Below are 23,298 nucleotides of genomic sequence, written 5' to 3' on the forward strand. Positions count from 1 at the left end.
TTCATCGATGTCATGTATCCAAGCAATAATGGAATTTTTATGAATGACAATGGATGTCACTGGGGCACAATTGTTCATGGTTTGAACAACATTCTGGATGATTTGGGTGAAAAATTTGGCCACCCAGATTGCCTGACATGAATCCCACCAAACATTTATGGAACATAATCAAGAGGTCAATTCATGCACAGAATCCTGTACTGGCAACACATTTGCAATTATGAATGGCTGTAAAGGTAATGTGATTCAATATTTCAACAGGGGCTTTTAACAACTTGTTGAGTCCGCACCACATTGAGTTGCTGCACTACACCAGGCAAAAAGAGGCCTTACTCAATATTAGGAGTATCCTTCACCTCGGTGTAGACCTGACTTAGTTTCTAGAATTCTTCATTTAAAACTGGTAGTGTTATTACAAGATCTTTTTTAAAAATATACTAGCTATAGTTACTGGTTATGTTTGTATTATTGAATTTCAAATGAGGGGTCTCCCTCATGTACACAATCTGATCATTCTGGCAAACTAAGACAAAGTATGTTCAGTTAAAGATGTAGACTTTAATTTGTGCAGAAATTCCAAATAAAGAAACAGACCCTGAACTTTTGGAGTTATTCAGAACTGCATGGCACGCTGACCTCTTGGTGCCATCAGTCCAAAATGTGTATACATGAAAGAGCAAAAATGTATTGAAAATTATCCAATAGAATTTCAGAAGGAAACTGATTTAAATATCAAGGCTATCCTACTGATAGATGATGCAATAATGGCATTACAGTGACAGTTTGATCATTTATTGATCCTAATTGGTGGATTTACCATACTGAAGATTTCTCAGCACAAAATACTGCTCTCATATCAATCTTGAGCATTGTTCTTTGATAAAATCTTTTAAATTTTTACACAAATGAGTGTATGAAAGACATAACTGAGTGTTTTTTTTAATTCATTCAGATTCTGAAGGCCAACAAAACCTCATTGTTGACGAAGTGTTACAAGAACCCACCAGAGGCTATATGGCGACTACACGAACACTGACTTTCCACCAATCTCATGTGGTTGAGCGACTGCTTGTCCCCTTACCAGAGGAACAGGTTGTACTTTCAGGTGGGATACGAAGCTGCTGCTAACCTTTGTAGGGACTCCAGACTCATGACATTTTTTAAATTGTGCAATTATAATATTACCACACCAAGTATCTTTACCATAATATTTACCAAATCCAGAACATTTTTGTGGTCAGAGCACTACTTCTGCACGTCAAAGGCTGTAGTCGTTTGATGATCTATGCATAGTTGATGAAATTCTGTGATACTCATTTCTCCAAACAACAGAAAAATTACATTTTTCTGTTAGTGATGCTGAATGGAAAGAGTGCTTACAGAAGGCTACCAGACACCAAATGCTAAAGCAACTGAGATGGCTTTTCAGCATCATCTACATATTTTTTCTATTACCAACATACCAGAGTTATTGACAACATTTCAGCATGTACTTTCAGAAGATTCCAGAGACAGCATATGTCATGTGCAGCTTACAACCTCACACTGCTAGAATTGTGGAATGTTTTTAAATATCATGGCAATCTTTCCAATAGTTCAACTTGCTATCCCCAGTTGTGATCATCACACAAACACAATACAAGCCTGCAACACAGAAGAAGAATGCACAAATGGCAAGACAGCTTACAGAAAGCTAAATGAAGAATGGAAAGCGATACCTGGTGAAGTCTTACATTCTGTAAGAAATAAGATTCCCAATTCTTCATTGATAGAGTGGGAGCCTATGGTAAAACATTTGTCTACAAAACTTTGTGTCACATTTTATGTTGTGAAAACAAGGTTATTTTAGCAATTGTATTGACAGAGGGGCATGAAAGGGAAGCTGTGGTTGGGAAAGGAGTAAGACAGGGTTGTAGCCTCTCCCCGATGTTATTCAATCTGTATATTGAGCAAGCAGTAAAGGAAACAAAAGAAAAATTCGGAGTAGGTATTAAAATTCATGGAGAAGAAGTAAAAACGTTGAGGTTCGCCGATGACATTGTAATTCTGTCAGAGACAGCAAAGGACTTGGAAGAGCAGTTGAACGGAATGGACAGTGTCTTGAATGGAGGATATAAGATGAACATCAACAAAAGCAAAATGAGGATAATGGAATGTAGTCAAATTAAGTCGGGTGATGCTGAGGGAATTAGATTAGGAAATGAGACACTTAAAGTAGTAAAGGAGTTTTGCTATTTAGGGAGTAAAATAACCGATGATGGTCGAAGTAGAGAGGATATAAAATGTAGACTGGCAATGGCAAGGAAAGCGTTTCTCAAGAAGAGGAATTTGTTAACATCGAGTATAGATTTAAGTGTCAGGAAGTCGTTTCTGAAAGTATTTGTATGGAGTGTAGCCATGTATGGAAGTGAAACATGGACGATAACTAGTTTGGACAAGAAGAGAATAGAAGCTTTTGAAATGTGGTGCTACAGAAGAATGCTGAAGATAAGGTGGGTAGATCACGTAACTAATGAGGAGGTATTGAATAGGATTGGGGAGAAGAGAAGTTTGTGGCACAACTTGACTAGAAGAAGGGATCGGTTGGTAGGACATGTTTTGAGGCATCAAGGGATCACAAATTTAGCATTGGAGGGAAGTGTGGAGGGTAAAAATCGTAGAGGGAGACCAAGAGATGAATACACTAAGCAGATTCAGAAGGATGTAGGTTGCAGTAGATACTGGGAGATGAAGAAGCTTGCACAGGATAGAGTAGCATGGAGAGCTGCATCAAACCAGTCTCAGGACTGAAGACCACAACAACAACAACAACATTGACAGACACTGTTGCCAATCTCCTACCAGTGACACACACATCACATTCAATTTTCAAACTACCTGTACCCATGTTGCACACATGTCTCATCAATTTTTACTCACACCAAGGATGCACACCTTCTTTATGACTCTGATCTCATCATTTGGGATGAAATTTCAAAGGTTCTCAATGACACACTAAGTATTTATTGAGTAATGGTGATTTAGAAAATCAAGCAAATTATGTCAATGAAACAATCAAAATTTCTGAACATTGTTATTGAAATTATGAAAGATTTATTAGCACCATATTGGGATGAAATTTCAAAGGTTCTCAATGACACACTAAGTATTCTTGAATGAGTTTTAAGGTAAGTCATGAATAATAAACTCCCTTATGGAGGAAAAATAATTATATTTGGTGGAGATTTCCATCAGGTATTCCCCCTCATTAGACATGCCAATAGAACAGTCATTGTTGAAGCTACTGTTAAATGATAGCCCTTATGGTCTCATATTAAAATTCATAAGTGGGCTGAAAATATGAGGGCAAATGGTGATCCTGTTTTCACCAAATGGTTTCTTAAATTGAGTAATGGTGATTTAGAAAATCAAGCAAATTATGTCAATGAAACAATCAAAATTTCTGAACATTGTTATTGAAATTATGAAAGATTTATTAGCACCATATTCAATACCACAGAAATCAATGAACAGAATGTTTTGCAGTTCTATTCAGGGGTGATTCTATGTCCAAAAAAATTATGAATTTACAACAATTAATGAAAATGTCGTTTCTGTTGTGTTACCTGGAGATACAAACATTTACCTCAGTTCTGATTCTGTTCAACTAGAAGAAATAAACAATGCTCATTTGTATGCTGTAGAATTCTTGACCTCTTTAAAGCCATCTAATTTAACTCCTCAGCAGTTGCTTTTAAGGAAAAATGGTATTGTTTCATTGATTCAAAATTGTAATGGTAATTAGTGATTAATTAATGGTGCAAGATAACTCACTTAGGTAAGTACATCATCACTGCTAAATTTACTGACTCCAATAAGACTGTGCTCACACCCCTTTTAACATCACACCTTCTGATCCAACCATGCCTTCCTTAATGATAAAAAAACAAATCCCAATAAAAGTAGCTTTTGCTATGACAGTTAATAAAGCGCAAGGTCAGATGCTTCAAAGAGCAAGATTGTTTTTAGCAGAACCTGCTTTTTCGTATAGAAAGACAATATACATGGCTTTTTCGTGTGTTCACCAATTCAGTGATATTTATGTTTGTGCTGAAGATACATACAGCAAAAAAGTAAATGATAATCAGATTATAACTGTTAAAATTGTTTTCAGAGAAGTTCTGTAAAATAAAGAAGTTTTAAGAAATAAAATTAATTTGACAGTGACAATGTTGTCTTTTTATATGTTTTCTGATTAACCATATTGTATATAATGGTGTTTTTTTTTCTTACACTGAGACTAATATTTGTTACTACTCTTCAAAATATAATACCTTTTAGTAATAAATATTTGCATTTACTTATTTCCCCAGGACTATATTACCTATTGGTGACTGATCAGGATAAAGCGTAAATTTTTTGCATGGGTCAGTTAGTAGCAGTAGTAGTAGTAATAATGATAATATCAAAAACAATAACAAAAAATTAAAAAGTTTTACTTTTGACCTTAAGCCCCTTGCTAAATTTTGTATCCAACAAAGATGATAGTAGGAATGGGAGAGAGATGCCTATGCACCTGGAAGTAATCTTTTTTCAGAAGGCAGTTTAGCAATGGATGAGATGCAGCCACCAATTACATGCTGCACAATGTGGCATGTAGGCTGATTGTGTGTCCCAGAGCAGCATTAAGACAAAAGGACAGAGTGTGATTTCAGAGTGATGTTAAAAACTTTCATGTATGATGAAGAAGGGTAAATGTATCAATTTGAGGTAAAGTGTCCTGGTACTGAAATGAATGAGTCAAAATTTATAAGTAGCAATCACTCTGATACTTCTGATTGTGGACCATGTCTACTGCAAACTTTTTGTTTTCCATATTGAGGGAGAAGGTAATATGGACCAAAACAAGAAAAAAATGCTCAGGAAACATGTAATCTGTAGAGCATACCTTAAGAGATATGAGCACTTGTTCATCTTTCTATGAAACACAACTCTTCTACTGAAGACGTGATCATAGCTCCTACGGTATGCATTTTAGAGGCTATTTTTACTTGACAGTTTTCCTGCTTTGGTCCATACCACTTCATCCAAAAATATGGAAAGCAAAGAGCTTACAGTAGAAGATATCCACTGTCAGAGGTACCAGAACGATTTTCACTTATAACTTTCAGTTCAATTCAGTTAAGTTTATTATCATCGATTTTATCATATACATGATATAGGAACTGTCACACAGGGTGGTCCATTGATAGTACCAGGCCAAATGTCTCACGAAATAAGCATCAAATGAGAAAACTACGAAGAACGAAACTCGTGTAGCTTGAAGGGGGAAACCAGTTGGCCCTCTAGATGGCGCTGCCATACGTCAAACAGGTATCAACTGCATTTTTAAAAATAGGAACATGCAATTTTTATTACATATTCGTGTAGTACGTAAAGAAATATGAATGTTTTAGTTGGACCACTTTTTTCGCTTTGTGATAGATGGCGCTGTAATAGTCACAAACGTATAGGTACCTGCTATCACGTAACATTCTGCCAGCGTGGGCGGTATTTGCTTCATGACACGTTACCCATGTTAAAATGGACCGTTTACCATTTGCAGAAAAGGTCAATATCGTGTTGATGTACGGCTATTGTGATCAAAATGCTCAACGGGCATGTGCTATGCATGCTGCTCGGTACCCTGGATGACATCATCCAAGTGTCTGGACCATTCTCCAGGTAGTTACGTCATTTAAGGAAACAGGAAGTGTTCAGCCACATGTGAAACGTCAACCATGACCTGCAACAAATGATGATGCCCAAGTAGGTTTAGCTGCTGTCGCGTCTAATCCGCACATCTGTAGCAGACAAACTGCATGAGAATGGGGAATCTCAAAACCTACAATCCATGGCTCTGTTAGAGTTATTTCCTCTTCCTTCTTATGGTTCCACAATTTCTAACAAAATGTTGACATCATTCAAGTGAATGTCCAAAAACCTAATAAATAAAAAATACGTAGATTTTCACAAGAAGTAGGTGATTTCAGTTGTATGCCACGATCTCTAGATTTCATCTTTGCAAGGTTAGAAACATTAAATGGATTTCACATCATTGTCAAACTCTGGAACCTGCACAAATACAGATGCTGTTAGCAAGCTTATTTAAAGAAAACACAAAGTAAATTAATTCAGTTTAATCTCCATTTTGAACACTTGATGATATCTCAAAGGCAACTGCTAATTATTATGAATATTAAAGAGTTGCAAATTCAAACAAATAGTAACTGTAAAAATTGTATCAGAGAAACTATCAATGAGAACTGAAATTTTATTTACAAATGACAATCAGATCATGCTGTGTTACATTTACCAATGGACCATCAACCAAGGCTATGCACCTGCTGTGCTGTGTGTGCACTGTCTGCTTCAGCTATGTTAGGAGTGTACATTTCTCCAGCTGCTTGGTGAGATACGAATTTGGCAGTTTTCAATATTAAAAAGAAAAAAAAAATACTTGCGGTGTGTCATAGCAGCTAAAATTTTGGTGTAGTGTTTCTTTTGGTGTTCTTTCTGCTCAAAAAAATTTCAGGACAGATTTTGACATGTCAGATTCGACCATTCCCTTGCCAGTTATGATTTGTACCAAATTATTCTGTGCTTCATTACTGAGTTCAACATAATATTGTGACCAACATTAGTGATTAGCTGGTTCTTATTATATGTGTGTGCCCGCCCCGATAGCTGAATAGTCAGCATGACGGACTGCTGTCTGAAGGGGCCTGGGTTCGATTCCAGGCTTTGTCGAGGATTTTCTCCACTCAGGGACTGGATGTTGTGCTGTCTTCATCATCATTCCATCCCCATCCGGCGTGCAGGTCGCCCAATGTGGTGTTGAACGTAATAAGACCTGCACCAAGGCGGCCGGACCTGCCCCGTAAGGGGCCTCCTGGCCAATGACGCCAAATGCTCATTTCATTTCCATTATATGTGTGTGAATCATTTCATGTCCAGATGGATTAGCAGTTATCATATTCCTGAAAGATCAGCAGTAGCTGCAGTTTATGCAGCAGCAGCAGCATTAGACTCATCAGCAACAACCATTGAGCAAATTCTGCAGTGTTAACAACTGACAACAAACTCAACACACCACCAATAGCCTCCTGTGTCCCTAGGACTGTCTCTAATGCCCCCTCTGTTTCCAACATTTAGTGACACAAAGGAAGATTGAAACTTATATAGCAAACAGCTGCATGGTTTTCCGTGTAACTGATTTGCTATCCCAAAAGTGTTTTCATTCATAGGCAGGTCCTGAGATTTATCAGTTATGCTCCACAAGCATGGAATGTGACAGAGGGAAGAACAGATGTTTATTCTCACATGCTCTCAGAAATAAATGGATTATTTGTAATTTACTATCATAAACAAGCCCATAATATGCATCAACTATGCGTCAAACCATCAAGAACAGTTAAATCAGTAAAGTGAACAGAATAACACAATATCGATACATAAACATTTTTATATGTATGACATCTTTTTCTAAATAAACACTAGATATTGCTGCTTTTTAAGCAGAAAGTATTTGTCAAATGAAGGTGAAGTTTAAATGAACACAGCCTAAGTCGAAAAATTTCATGTTCATTTAATTCTAGAATGAATCACATGAGTGTTTTATAAGCAATCTCCTTTGTAGACCTATTGCACTTTCTCTGTATCCTGCCAATGACTGGACTTAAATGATCATTACATTTGATGTTCCCACAAATTGTTACACCCAGGTATTTATATGAATTGACTAACTGTAGTTGTGAGTCATTTATATTGTAGTCATAGAACACTATGTTTTTATCAGTTTATTAAGTGCACAATTTTATATTTCTGTACATTTGTACCACTCTGAAATCTATCAAGATATAATTGAAACAGTACTTGATTATAGATAGCTGCAAAGTCTGAGATTACTATTAATGTTATATGCAATGTCATTGATATATGACATGAAAGGCAAGAATTCCAACACTTTTCCCTGGAGCTCACCAGAAACTACTTCCACATCCAATATAATGTCCTATACCATGCCTACTAATAAATACTCAGTTCAGTAAGAAACGTAATTTTATCTCTCATATGATCATACTTCCATTAAGAAATGTTGGTGTGTTACTGAGTCAAATGGTTGTCAGTACTCAAGAAATACTGCAGCTACCTGACTGCTTTCATCCATGGCTTTCAGATATCATGTGAGAAAAGTGTGAGTTGGATTTTACCCGACAAATTTTTGATACCCATGGTGGCTGGCATCAAGGAGATCATTCTATTTGAGATATTTCATGGCATTTGTACTCAGAAAATGTTTTACCAATTCATAACAGCTGGCTGTCAAAGGAAGTGGACAGTATTTCTATGGGTCACTTCACCTACCCTTCTTGTCAGTGGGTGTGGCTAGTGCTTTTTTTCCAATTATTGGGCACTGTTTTGTGAAAGGTCTCAGTTCTTGGTATATTATAGTTAAGAGAGGGACTAACTCAGACACAGATAGTGTAGAGGATCTAATAGGGTCCATTGGGCCCTGAAACTTTTTAAAATTCCATCTGTTTCTCTTCACCACAGACACCAATGTACACTTCTCCTTCTTCTTGGTCTTATCCTTCATCTCCATGGTGTCAGCACATTATTTCAGATGTGGAAATGTAATATTAGTGGTAGTGCATGGCCAAATGCCCTTTTTGACAGTACCACTTCCCGCAACCCCCCCCCCCCCCCCCCCCCCCCACCTTTACCACCATATCCCTATCCTGGGATGGAATGTATGTAACATTTCTGTGTTTCTGTGTGAGTTCTGTGTTATCTCATGACACCAATATACCCACATCAAAAAAAATTTTGCATCACCTCGATAAGGAGATTTCTGGAACCTCTACAGAAAATTGGAATAGAGATCAACATAAACATCATGTCCGCCCTTTTTATTGCTCATGAAAATCACACATTGCATGTTGTACCACCATAGAGCGAGACCCTCAGAGGTGGTGGTCCAGATTGCTGTACACACCGGTACCTCTAATACCCAGCAGCACATACTCTTGCACTGATGCATGCCTGTATTTGTCGTTTTGTCGTGGCATACTATCCACAAGTTCATCAAGGCACTGTTGGTCCAGATTGTCCCACTTCTCAATGGCGATTTGGCATACATCCCTCAGAGTGGTTGGTGGATCATGTTGTCCATAAACAGCCCTTTTCAATCTGTTCCAGGCGCGTTTGATAGGGTTCATGTCTGAAGAGTATGCTGCCCACTCTGATGGAACGATGTTGTTATCCTGAAGGAAGTCATTCACAAGATGTGCATGATGGGGATGCGAATTCTCATCTGTGAAGATGAATGCCTTACTAATATGCTCCCGATGTGGTGGCACCATTGGTCAGAGGATGGCATTCACGTATCGTACAGCCATTATGGTACCTTCCATGGCCACCAGCGGTTTATGTCAGCCCCACATAGTGCTGCCCCAAAACATCAGGGAAGCTCCACCTTGCTGTACCTACTGGACATTGTGTCTAGCGCGTTCAGCCTGACCAGGTTGCCTCCAAACACGTCTCCAATGTTTGTCTTGTTGAAGGCATATGCTACACTCATCAGTGAAGAGAACGAGATGCCAATCCTGAGCAGTCCATTCGGCATGTTGTTGGGCCCATCTGTACCATGCTGCATGGTATCGTGGTTGCAAAGATGGACCATGCCATGGATGTCAAGAGTGAAGTTATGCATCATGCAGCCTATTGGGCACAGGTTGAGTCTTAACATGACATCCTGAGGCTGCACAAAAAGCATTATTCAACATGGTGAAATTGCTGTCAGGGTTCCTCCGAGCCATAATCTGTGGGTAGCGGTCATCCACTGCAGTAGTAGCCCTTGGGTGGCCTGAGCGAGGCATGTAATTGACAGTTCCTGTCTCTCTGTATAGTTTTGCCATGTGAAATAATTTTAATTAATGACTATGCATACTGCATTGTAACTATTACATTTTCAATACTGGTTAATCATGTACCCTAGCTATAGTGCCCTCTGCTGCCTTCAGTTTCCTTGTACAAATACCAGATGCATTCTGATCATCACCAGCATTTACTATGTACCTACATGTTTAGTTGATGTTAATAATACATCAGAATATTTTATGGTAGGTATGGTTGGTATACATGGCTGCTAATCATGTAAACACTTTTTATCTTTCTTATATAGCACTGGGACTTTTATAGATTTATCGTAAGCAAACTGAACTTAGTTGGTTACATGCTGTTTTTGTTTGTAACAGATCTGAAGATGACAGTAGCCGAAACCAGTAATAGTGAACTGTAAGAGTTCGTGTTATCAAGAAGGACCTGTAAAATAAAATTTTCCAGCAGGATAACTGCCAATATCACAAGGCCAGAATCATGCTACAGTGGTTTGAGGAGCATGATAGTGAACTTATGTTGATGTCTTGATCACCAAGTTCACCTGATCTGAACTTAATGGAACACATCTGAGATGTTTTTGGGTGCCATCTTCGCACCCATAAACAACGTGCCCATGATTTGCAGGAATTGCACAACCTTGTGCCTCATACATGTAGAAATGTACCAAAGATTTTCACACCCACAACTGATTGTATTCCAAATGTGGACCTACATGATGTTAAGTATGTGGTTGTTACATTTTGGCTCATCATTGTATATATCACTCATCTTTGTAATGATGCAAGAATTAAAATGGGACAGTACTCATGTATTTTACTTAGTGAAGGAAAATTTGAAAATGCAGTTCATTAGTTCTGCTTTTGTTTAGCTACCTTCAGTAACAGTTCCTAGGTCACCCATGAATGTCTTGATAGTAACTTCAGTACCATTGATATCCTTTATATATGACTAGAATTTCTTTGTGATTTGTGAAAGGTCTTTTGATAATATTTTATTACAGCAGTCTTTCAAAGTGTCACATATTGCCCTTTTGACAGCAAAACATGTTTCCCTTACTGTCTCTCTACCTATCATTCTAGTCTTCCTTTTACACCATTATTCAGTTGCAGTGGTCACTGTTTATGTAGAAGTTTCTTTACAGAGGTAGTATACCATGAAGGAACCATCCAATCACAAACTGTCCTACTAGGTACATACGTGCGTCAACTGTTCCTCTAAACTTCAGCCAAAGTTCCTCTACATACTCTTGCCCAGAGTTTAATGGCTAATGTTCTTCACTGTGATATAACACTGCTGGCTTTTTGTCTAGTTTTCTGAACATGTAAATCTTTCTATATTTTAGTTGCCCTTTGTGCTTTGGTAATCATTTTTGTTACAATTACCTCATGGTCATTGATATCACTTTCAATATGGACATCCTCAAAGAGGTCATGTAAATTTTTTACCATTGGAAATAGTACATTTCCATCATGATTGGACTCCCTAACTACCTATTCTAGGTAGTTTTCAGAGAAAGCATTTAGTATTGTTTCACAGGCTATCTCGTTATGCGCATCCCTTAAAAAACTGTAATTGTATCAGTTGGCTTTTAAATGAGTAAAGTCACCTCCTGTAATGAAAGATACATAATAGTGAGCTGAAGTTCATTCTAAAGTTTACTGTTGCAGCTCAGCAGTATCTGCGTAAACATGCATAAGGCAATAAATGTTAGTTAGTTAGTTAGTTGGTTGTGTGTTCCATTGATCACTCACATGGTACAGTAGCCATTATGATGTGGAATATGTCAAATGCACAAGAAATGCACATATGAAATGATTTTTTAATATATATACATTACAATACAGAGTTAAGGATTAATATTTTATTATTTACCCCATTCCCTTAAATGGCACAAAATGCATATACTGTATTTATATATTTATTTATTCCTATTCAAGAATTCATCTATGGTATATAAGAAGTTGTCAAGGAGGTATGATTTCAATTTATTTTTGAAGCTATTACTGCTATCTGTCAGACATTTTATTTCATCTGGTAATTTGTTGAAAATTTTTATAGGAGCAGATTTTACCCCTTTCTGTGCCAAAGATACGTTGAGTAAAGGATAGTGTAAGTCTTACTTTTTTCTGGTATTATATTCATGAATGTCACTGTTGTTTTTAAACTGGTCCATGTTGTTGAGAACAAATTTCATTAGTGAGTAAATGTACTGTGAGGCTGTTGTAAGAATTCCCAATCTTTTAAAAAGATGCCTACAAGATGTGCAGCTATGAACCCCACACATTATTCTCACCACTTTCTTTTGAGCAGTGAATACTTTTTGTCTAAATGTTGAGTTATCCCAAAATATTATTCCGTATGACATAAGGGAGTGAAAGTGTGCAAAGTATGTTAGCTTACTAATTTCTGTACCCTCAAAATGGGCAATTATTTTGATTGCAAAAGTTGCTGAATCTAGTCGCTTTAGAAGCTCCAAAATATGAATTTTCCAATCAAGATTCTCATCTATATGTACACCCAAAAATTTAGTATGCTCTACCCTGTCTTCAGACTTCTGTTGATGTGTTATATTTATTGAAGAAACTGTACTTTTTGCAGCAGAAAATTGGATGTACTGTGTTTTTTCAGAGTTTAGAGCAAGCCAATTTGCAGAAAACCAATTAATGACTTTTCCAAAGACCTTATTTGTATCATTTCAATTGGAATTTCTTTTACCAGATTAATAATGATGTTTGTATCATCAGCAAATAGTGTCAGTTCAGCTTCCTGTTTCAGATAGGAAGGGATGTCGTTCACATACACTCCTGGAAATTGAAATAAGAACACCGTGAATTCATTGTCCCAGGAAGGGGAAACTTTATTGACACATTCCTGGGGTCAGATACATCACATGATCACACTGACAGAACCACAGGCACATAGACACAGGCAACAGAGCATGCACAATGTCGGCACTAGTACAGTGTATATCCACTTTTCGCAGCAATGCAGGCTGCTATTTTCCCATGGAGACGATCGTAGAGATGCTGGATGTAGTCCTGTGGAACGGCTTGCCATGCCATTTCCACCTGGCGCCTCAGTTGGACCAGCGTTCGTGCTGGACGTGCAGACCGTGTGAGACGACGCTTCATCCAGTCCCAAACATGCTCAATGGGGGACAGATCCGGAGATCTTGCTGGCCAGGGTAGTTGACTTACACCTTCTAGAGCACGTTGTGTGGCACCAAGGCAGAAGCGACTCTCATCGCTGAAGACGACACGTCTCCATTCGTCCCTCCATTCACGCCTGTCACGACACCACTGGAGGCGGGCTGCACGATGTTGGGGCGTGAGCGGAAGACGGCCTAATGGTGTGCGGGACCGTAGCCCAGCTTCATGGAGACGGTTGCGAATGGTCCTTGCCGATACCCCAGGAGCAACAGTGTCCCTAATTTGCTGGGAAGTGGCGGTGCGGTCCCCTACGGCACTGCGTAGGATCCTACGGTCTTGGCGTGCATCCGTGCGTCGCTGCGGTCCGGTCCCAGGTCGACGGGCACGTGCACCTTCCGCCGACCACTGGCGACAACATCGATGTACTGTGGAGACCTCACGCCCCACGTGTTGAGCAATTCGGCGGTACGTCCACCCGGCCTCCCGCATGCCCACTATACGCCCTCGCTCAAAGTCCGTCAACTGCACATACGGTTCACGTCCACGCTGTCGCGGCATGCTACCAGTGTTAAAGACTGCGATGGAGCTCCGTATGCCACGGCAAACTGGCTGACACTGACGGCGGCGGTGCACAAATGCTGTGCAGCTAGTGCCATTCGACGGCCAACACCGCGGTTCCTGGTGTGTCCGCTGTGTCGTGCGTGTGATCATTGCTTGTACAGCCCTCTCGCAGTGTCTGGAGCAAGTATGGTGGGTCTGACACACCGGTGTCAATGTGTTCTTTTTTCCATTTCCAGGAGTGTATATCAAGAACAGAAGGGGACCCATGATTGAACCCTGTGGAACACCTAATGTAATTTCACCCCACTTAGATGAAGTGGCAAACTTAATTAAATCACTTGACCCATACAAGGAAACTTTTTGCTTCCTTTTCTGTAGGTATGACTTAAACCACTCATATGCTATCCTATTTATACCATAGAACTGTAATTTCTGTAACATAATGTCATGGTTCACACAATCAAATGCTTTGGACCAGCCACAGAAAATTCCTATTGTCGACATTTTACTATTTAAAGACTCTATTATGTGGACAGTGAAATTGTATATTACTGTCTCAGTTGAAGAGCATTTTTGAAATCCGAACTGTGATTTACTAAGTATCCCATTACTGTTGAAATGGCTAACCACTCTTGAGTACATTACTTTCTCAAAGATTTTTGAAAATGCTGTAATCAAGGATACTGGATGATGATTATTGACATCTGTGGTGTCCCCCTTTTTGTAGAGTGGCCTGACAATGGCATATTTTAACATGTCTGGGAAAATACCTTGAGTTAATGTTGCATTACATATGTGACTCAAAACATCAACTGTAATTCCTCCACATTGTTTTAATATCTTATTAGAGATGTCATCTACTCCAGCAGAACATTTATTTTTCAAAGATTTAATAATTTTACTTATTTTACAAGACGTTTTTAGGTGAAACTTAATCTGACTAAATTTTTTTCAAAACAGTCTCTTCCATGTACTGCCTGGCTTCTTCTTACCTATAGTAATCCAAAGTTTCTTTGAAAAGTGTGTGGTGTTACATTTAGTAATTTTCTTTGGGAAACAGTGTTCAAAAAGAGATATAAATTTATCAAGAAATATGTTGCATTTATCATTAGCATTTGGCTCATTATATATATCTCCCCAATTAACATTTCTTAAACTTTCTCTGAAGTGCTCTATAGATACTGAGTTGAGCGACCTTACTCTTTTACTTAATGATTTCCGAATTGTACACCCTGTTAGATTTTGTAAGTTAATCAGTTGTGCATCGTGGTCTGACAATCCATTTACCACAGGGAAAGTATGTGTTTGTTTTACATCCTCTTGCTGTACAAATACCTTATCTATTAGTGTGCTACTGTCTTGAGCTACACGTGTAGGGAAATTGATCACTGATTCTAAGTTATATGTTGTTAATAACACTTCTAGTTCCCTTTACCTCTCAGAATTATTTAGGAAGTTTACATTGAAATCACCACAGATTAATAACTTCTTCTTTTTGTCTGACAGACAGCATAATTGGGAGTCAAACTTTTTTATGAATAGCTCCCAGTCTCCTAATGGGGACCTGTACACTGTTGCTAATATCAATACTACATTATATAGCTGAAGTTCACATGTATAAACCTCAAAGTGCTGATCAACACAAAATTTGCTTCCTTCTACAGTTTTACATTTATTGTTTTATGAAAATGGCAACTCCTCCTTTATCCATCGTAGATCTACAAGTGTAAGATGCTAAATTATACCCACTTATACTGACACTATCTATGCCCACAGTTACATGGTGTTCAGACAGACAGAATATATCAATCTCATTCTTATTTTTGAGATCAGCTAAACACAATAGTAGCTCATCTACTTTATTTATTATTCCCCTGATATTTTGATGAAGTAAGTTGATACTGCTCTTAGCTGTACCCCTATTTACTGTACATTAAGTTTCTTTTATTCTATTTATCTTGATTGTCATCTGTCTGGACTTTGGCTTTAACCTAAAAAATCTGTTTGCTTGGACCCATTAACTACAGGGATCACCCCTTGTGTGACTGTGGACTCCCTTACAGTTTCTGCTAATAGAGAAGCTAACTTATTTTTCCCCATCCTATTCAGGTGCAGGCCATGTGTAGTGTATCCCCACCTACCAATATCATTTACTGGAACAACAGTTATGTGAGATTATGCCGGTGTCTCGAGCATCCTATTCAGCTTAGTGTTAACATGCCTTACAGCACTGTTTACCCAGGACTGATCATGGCACTGAAATACCTCCACAAATCCCACATTTGTGTGCTCAGTTTCTGCTTCTATTTTATCCAGGTCACTCCTAATACTGTATCTTGGATTCATAGCCAGGCTGTTTCCTGCTCCCCCAATTGTAATTACTTGATCTTCCTTCTCAAAGTCCCTGCATAGCTGACCTAAGTTGTCTGTTACCTGGCTAAGGCTAGCACTTGGTTTCACAAAACTTGTGCCCTGGTACCCTGCACCTAATTTCTCCTGAAGCTGCTGGCCCACACCCCTCCCATCACTGCTGCTTGTGAGCAGAAATCTTCTTTTCCTATTCTGGTTTGATCCCGACCCGTCTTTTTTCTTTAAGCTAATATTCTGCTTCAACCTACTTTCAACTACATCTGGATGAGGCCCTTCCTCCACTTCAGATAGCGAGCCAAACTGATTTACTAATTGAACTGAAGTATAAATGAGAGGAAGACACAGTGCGAGATAGAGCTTTCATTTGTTTTATCTAAAGTTCACCTAAAATGTAAGATTTGCACCCATATAAAAACTAGTCTACTTTTAAAGTGTATGGACTGTATTCTGTGTGTTTTACATTTTCACTCCATGTTTACATGTTTGGTACATAAATGGAGAAATAACCTGAAATTTTGCTAACTCAGTGATAAAATTGCATAAAGAAACCTTTTTCAGGGTGGTTGGTATACTATACCAATGGTTTTTAATAATTGAGCACATGGGGTTGATTAATGCTTTGCTCATGACCTTGTCCCATGTGTTGTTTTATGTGAGTATATAAAATTTCAGATCTTATCAAGTAAGGCTTCCTGGTACATATCAGTGTGACAATATCAATGGAGAAGGCAGCAATACTCAAGCAAGATTTTGTTTCCATAACTTTGTTTGTCTCAAAAATAGTCATATAAATGAGTTCCAAATTGTTGGCTTCATAGAAGGAAAAGATGCAATGCCTTTTGTAAGTATACATAACATGTTAGTGGGAACACTAATAATGGCCACAATGCTGAGGAATGACATAGTTTATTGATGGAGCAAAGCTTCCTACTGAATAGTATAGCCTCATGATTATGCACAGTATCAAATTTCCTAGAATCATAGAAATAATATTCTAACGTGAAAGTCCTGGAAAAATCAAGAATTGTGATGACTAGCAGGAGCTTGAAATCTAACATTGCCAGTCACCAACCTGACCAGCTAAACCTAAATGGAAAATGAAGAGGCTAAAGCATTACACACCTTTATGAAAAACAAGTAGCCCGTTTTTACAGAGGCTTTTCCAGAGCTTCCTATGGCATCCTGGCTCTGGATTTATCCAAAATTACAACATGGTAACACCTGGGAAACCACACAGTTTCAGTGGCACTGACACATTTTCACCACCCATGCAACAAAGGTAGCCCCTTCTGTCACTGCTTTGCAATTTCCAAGCAAGTCTTCAGGTACTTTATATGAGAAATCATTTTCACAGGATTATAGTAAGACTTCATTCGGTGAGCATGGATGATATCTCTGTACTTTTGTGTCTTGATGTACCCCTCAAATGTGTATATAATGTTTATCAAGTTGTGCACACCTTAACATGAGCCAATGTAGTGAATTAGTAATTTTTCTAATAGCTTGAGTTCCCATGCTGGCATAGAAATTCATGTTAAGCCAGCTGTGTTCCAAATTACTGCCCAGTTTCATGTGTTATAATGCTATTGGTCCTTATTCTGCTCCTTCAAAGCTGGATGCAAGCCAACCAGCTTTGCTTCTTCATTTTGTGGTAATGGGTTGCTTGATGTAATCATCTTGAGTATCAACAAGTTGAAATAAAATAAGAAACAAATTGTTAGGGTGATTGGGTCTTCCAAATAGTGCTAGATGATGTCAATTTGTGGCACCAGTTATACATCATTTTTGGTGATTTCTTTTACTTATCAGTAATAAATTATAAACTTCTTGTGCCATCTTCCTTCTTCATCACAAAACAGGAACAAGACCTCTATAGCAGCATCTTCTCGTCTTCCTTACAAATCACCCAACACTCAGTTGGGGAGAGTCCATTTGATCAGTGCATAATGGGTGGATGAGTACCATGTCTGATACAATGTTTCACCTCAGATCATTTGATTTGTCTTGTTTCAAGTTTGAATTTTAAGGTCTCTGGAAATTTGCAATGAGTGGTCACTGTTCACTGACATTGTTCCCTTGTTAGGACACAACCTATATCTGATTGATTGTTTTTATTTATTTACAGCACTAGGTGACCCACAGTTCTCCTTGACTGCTTGTGAAACTTATGAGTATTACTGACATGTAAGTAACTTTTACAAATCTAAATTCTTTTATTTTGTAATCTACTAGAGCTTCATATTTAACTGAATGTTCATATTGTTGACCAGAAGTCATCGCATAGATGACACTGAGACAACAATTGCTTAGAGCTATTTTTGTTGTGTGAACATGTTAGAGCAGCTTCATCAATCTGCACCTCTGAGTGTCAACAGTGATGGCTTGTGATACCTGCAAAAACTCCTGTTCAAGAATAAGATTATGACTGTATTCTGTAATAATGTCAAATTCAAAGTAATTTATCCGAATAGTTATAGTTCTGTAATGACATAAGCCTAAGCAGATGGGCTCAGTGCAGTAAAGCAGGCCACTTATTGCAATATGTGGACCAAGTGTTGCGCCACACCACTCACTGGGCATCACTTTCCATCTGCTGGTCAGTGCCCTGACAGTCACTGTAAGCAGGGATTCATTGGCATGTGCTATCTATGTCTTCTGCAGCCAAAACCCCCAAACAAACTCATTTTTGTGTGAATAAATATAGGCCATCCAGTCAAACTGAAGATGCATTGAAGCAGCAAGTTGTCAAGTAGTCCACTGCCACAGCATCAGCCTTGTTGTGAGGTTGCCACCACTCTGTTGTCATCCTGACAGGACCACCCACCAAAGGGGCTGAGCCAGTGCCTGATAGGCTGAAGGTCCAACTGAGGCCCTCCTAGCCACTGAACCACTGTGGTACTCAGCAGCACCAGTCGACATCAGCCAATAACCGGTCTAGGGTTCACTCCCTGGATGTCAGTGGCCATCAGTTTCCATGGTCAGACAAGACTCAGCATTCCACACTCAGTTGGCCACAGCAGCCTACCATGTCAGCCCTGACACTACCCAGCCACAGCTGGGACTGTTGATTGTGCAATGTTTCACCTCACCTGGGCCATGCTAAGCAGTATAAAAACTACAGAGCATTACGGCTGGGGTCCATGGGTTGAGGCCCACCTTCCAGTACTGCTTTATGTGGGCATGAGTTTTACTGTGAATTACTGGGTATAAGAAAGGGATTATACAGCTTCTATGCAGCTTCTGACTAACCCCGACCCACCATCCTCCACAAGAGTATCAACATCCTCTATATATCTTCTCAGTACAGGTGCAATTGTCTGGACAAACTTTTATTCTCAACCTTCAAAGCAAAAGTAAAAAGAAAAGTATAAAAATACTTCATAACATAGTCTTCTTAAAATCATGGGATATGAAGAGCTAGAGTCAACTAATGCCCTGACATGTTGATTGACAATGATTATGTTTTTAATATAACAATCTGACAGGTGCTGTACATTGAGGATTTGTGTCTCTGCTGGCCTCACCTATGGACATGTTTAGTTTTCTTGATTTTGGTAGATAGATATACGGCCAGAATCTCTTTACCTTAGTGAGGGGCAGCTGCATGTGTTGGGAAGTGATGTTGTCTTGTTGGTAGGTTTACCCATATGTGCTGGCTGCTATGAAAGGAATTTCTGTGATGATTGACTTTATAATAGAAGCAATTTCTGAGATTGTTGACTTCACATGGTCTAATACCCACTCAACACTCTTCCTGTTTCTTAATGGGCCCAGGACATCAACAGTGGAAATTTACTGGCATGTGGTCCTCCCTGCACAAAATATTCACTGTCCTCTACATTTTAAAAATTGGTGGTTGGATAAATTGCAGCTAATAGGTGGCAGAGAAACTTGACTGTTGTTTAGCAACTGTTTTGTAAATCTGAGATGGGCCATCCCGTTCTCTGGACTTGCTTGTCAGTAGAGACTGGTGCTTGGGGTTCAATATACCTCTTCTTGCACAATCACTGATATATCATGCTGCTTGAGTTCCATGTTTATAGGGGACAAAAAGTCATAGAACTCTTATCTTATATTAGGTTGGTTCAAAAAGTTTGTAGCATTTTTGTTTTGCATATTGGTATTCTGTTTGCTAATGTGGTCAGTTTTTATTTGTAGTTCACTGGTGTTATTTGAGTTTTCACAGTGTTATTTTGTCATTTGGAGACAATGAGTGGATGAGTGGATGCTAGAAAATGAAGTGCCAAGTGGAGAAATTGGAACATCTCTGACATATTCTTCTGTTTGAGTTCAGTAGAGGGGTGACAGCAGCAGAAAAAAAGCACCCCGTCTTCAGACCACGAGTGGCCTACTGAGACCATCCAACCACCATGTCATCCTCAGTGGAGGATGCGGATAGGAGGGGCGTGGGGTCAGCACACCACTCTTCTGGTCGTTATGATGGTATTCTTGATCAAAGCTGCTACTATTCGGTCGAGTAGCTCCTCAATTGGCATCATGAGGCTGAGTGCACTCACAAAAATGGCAACAGGACATGGTGGCCTGGATGGTCACCCATCCAAGTGCCGACCACACTCGACAGTGCTTAACTTCGGTGATCTCACGGGCACCAGTGTATCCAATGGGGCAAGGCCATTGCCCAACAGCAGTGGAGGCAGCCACAAACATTTGTGGCCTGTCTGGGGATAATGTCACTGGACAGAGTACAGCAAGAAAAGGAGAATCATTTTGGAAATAGTGACTCTCCATATTCAGAAAAGGTAAAACCCTCACAAGTTGTATCACGCTTAGAGCATAATATGTTACTGGTATGAGATGTGGCCCACCTGGTTGAAGAATCTGGCCAATAGAAGTTAAGAAGAGTTACACAGAATGTTGGACAAAGTAGATATATATGCAGTGGAAAAAAATGAATTTTAATGTTGATTATGATAATTAAAAATGGAAGTACACTATATATCTAACAGAAAGAAAAATTTATGGTTTGCTTTGGAACATAAAGTAACGACTAACGTTCACCTTGCATTATTTTACTGAATACAGATCATGTGGAATTTATCTGAGGATTGAAACAAAGCAGGATTGGCCCACACCATCCTACTTTATGTACACTTATAATTTAGAAGTTAAAGCACATGTAAAATTTGTTTTACTAATATTCTTATTCAAATCTTAATGGTAGTGAGCACATGTTACACAAAATGTCAGTTTTGCAGAAACGAAATTCCCATTTCAAAACCTTATTATTTAGGTCATGCTATTTACTATTTTGTTTGTATTGTAATAATTAGTTTCACTAGCAATGTAGTAATTCAAAACTTATTGTGATTATGAAATTTTGTACACCCAGCTGTCCATAAAAACATTGTGAGCCTTGTTAAATCTGAAGGAAAGATCCCATTCACTACAAATAGTTATTTCTCCTGATTTCAGTAACATAGTTATATCTGTCCAAACTTAATTAGTTTATCAGATATTTTTAATTGAAGATTTCCACTAGCCCAAGCTTTTGGAACAGATTATTGACCAGAGTACTGTAATGTTCCAGGACTTGGTCACATCTTTTGTTAATCTAAAGTTTCTGCATCCAATAACACTCATATTATGTGATAACCTTCACTAATTAAGAATTACATAATTTCCAATAACTAAATTTCTTCATTCAATGTGGATGCCATACTTGTAATCCAGTGAATCCCATTGTGTATACATAGTTTGGTTCTTTACATTTTAATATATACTGCTCAATCCATATTTATTTAACTAAACTCCACTGTGGTTTCAACTGCCAGTTATGAATGACCATTTTAACCTATAGGATTTCCAAGCTATAACTTAACAACCAAATTTGCTTAATATTCTAACATAAGTTTTTATAATGCCAATGCTCATGCCATTTCAGTCAGTCTACTTCATTTAACCAAACTCCACTGTAGTTTCAACTGCCAGTTATGAATGACCATTTTAACCTATAGGATTTCCAAGCTATAACTTAACAACCAAAACTGCTTAATATTCTAGCAAAGTTTTTATAACGCCAATGCTCATGCCATTTCAGTCAGTCTATGTTCAGTCCTACCTTTGACTTCATTTCAGTCAGTACTTATTGAGTCTCAGCTTTGCTGTCACAAGTCTTAAGCATTGCATCGATTGCATCATTGGATTATGTTCGTTATTCCTTCAGCACCACGTTTCAGTTACAGAGAAGTATGTAATGCATCTCATATTTGTGTTCATTTACATCATGCTTGGGAACCATTATATTGCAATATAATGTTGCATAAGCAATACTGTGTGGACTCATCTGCGGGTTGTGACAGTATTTATTAGATTGTGAGTGAAACTCTTTGATTATATGTACAATTATTTTCATTATTTGTTGTAGGAAGATTGTTAATATTTTGTGTGCCTGTAGTATATTTTAGAACTGCTTAAGTGGTTGTTAATGAATTGCTATTGTCACCATTAGTAAGAATTTGTAATAGTCACTTGTGTGAAGAGTAGCAGAAAACACGACATTTGATGTTCTTTTGTGTTATTCACACATGTCTATTTCCTTTACCTGTTCAATCTATGTGAAACCAGGCCATCATCTATAGGAAACCAGTGACATAAATAAAAACAGGAAGAATTTTCTGTGTTAAACTATAAAACAACTGTTTGACTTTTCATTTAGTTGGTGATAGAATTCTCTCACATAAGCTCACAGATGGTGAACTAGCACGTGTGCGCAGCCTCCGAGTGCAGATACTTCTACAGGTAGTTGCCAAAACTACCTGTAGATGGTAGAATAAAAGAGTGGGTAAGGCCTATATTCCACATAAAATAATATTCACAGAATTGAAGTGTACAGAATTACTGCTTACTTTAAGCAACACGCATACATGTTCATAAGCTAAAACAGATAAATCAACAAATGGGGGTAACTTCAAAGATAACCTGTGTACCAAAGGTAACACTCACTAAAGTCAGTTGCTGGTGAAATGATGATTCCCACACAGTGTCCCCCTCTCACCACTCCTCTACAGTGTGAAGCATGTGGACTGCAAACAAATGTAAACTTTATTCACAGGCTGGCTCTTGGGATACTTTTTCTTGTGTAGTTCTGCTAGCTTCTGATTTGTGAGGTCTTGCGTTGCTTTCTTTATGGAGAATTCTTTGCAAAAGCCAAATTGAGAGACACTTAACATGTGCTCAGTGAAATGAGTCAATACTCTTTCATAAGCCACCTTCTCATACACTTTTGAAAAGACCGGACACAGTTATATAGGTCTGTGATTAGAGGCGGTTTGTTTAT

The sequence above is a fragment of the Schistocerca cancellata genome, chromosome 4 (genome assembly GCF_023864275.1).
Source record: "Schistocerca cancellata isolate TAMUIC-IGC-003103 chromosome 4, iqSchCanc2.1, whole genome shotgun sequence".
Lineage (NCBI taxonomy): Eukaryota > Metazoa > Arthropoda > Insecta > Orthoptera > Acrididae > Schistocerca > Schistocerca cancellata.